At 39.4% G+C, this 758-nt stretch overlaps 1 pseudogene; it reads right to left on the minus strand.

Annotated features, from left to right (window-relative positions):
* Window positions 1-15: 15 nt before the first annotated feature.
* LOC103399432 (pyroglutamyl-peptidase 1 pseudogene) lies at window positions 16-752 on the minus strand (annotated as a pseudogene).
* Between the last annotated feature and the right edge of the window lie 6 nt (window positions 753-758).

Genomic DNA, 758 nt, shown 5'->3' on the forward strand with positions numbered 1-758 from the left:
ATATATGTGTATGTACCTTCCAGCATCTTTGGAGACAGACACAGCTACACCCAGTCCAGAAGCTGTCACTCGTTTACAGACTGATTCCATGTCAATAACTGAGTCGATGCAGTCAGGGCCTCCCACAATGCAGCACTGGGAATCAGGACAGAAGCTGCTGTTGTCCAGACCTCTGTAGCCACGATTTCTGCCGCATTTCTCCAGTGTGACAGTGGTGGCCATGCCTGAGACTCCGACATGAACGACCAACTGGAAAAAGAGTTAAAAAAAAGTTAGAAGTTAGAAGCAGTAATGTGTCAGAAAATCATTTATTCATAGTAAATTCAAAGCTGCTCCTTTTGTTCCACTTCCCCTGTGTATCTCTATTTAAAATTTGTAAATGTTTTTATACCTTTAAAAAAGATATTGATAAATAAGGCTCATTTGTGAAATGATAATTTGCTTAGAAGTCTCAAAGGGGCTCGAATGGCAGCATTTGTGCTCATAAGACAATGTAATTACAGGATGAATACTATTACCCTAATTAAATTACTTGTGTTTGTGTAATTATAGAAAGACTGAAAACTGTGCTTAGAAATAACCTATAGTATAATACTCATTTCCTTACCAGTGGATGATACTGCTTCCATAATGAAGGAACCAAACTCTGCACTGTCTGGTACTCTACAGGAACCTCATACACATGAAGATCCACTTCGCTGCCCAGGCCAAGTTTCTTCAGTTCCTGAACAATTGAGAATGAAGCTAATTAGAGTCAG

This window comes from Cynoglossus semilaevis, unplaced genomic scaffold (genome assembly GCF_000523025.1).
Source record: "Cynoglossus semilaevis isolate Cse_v1.0 unplaced genomic scaffold, Cse_v1.0 C19018574, whole genome shotgun sequence".
NCBI lineage: Eukaryota > Metazoa > Chordata > Actinopteri > Pleuronectiformes > Cynoglossidae > Cynoglossus > Cynoglossus semilaevis.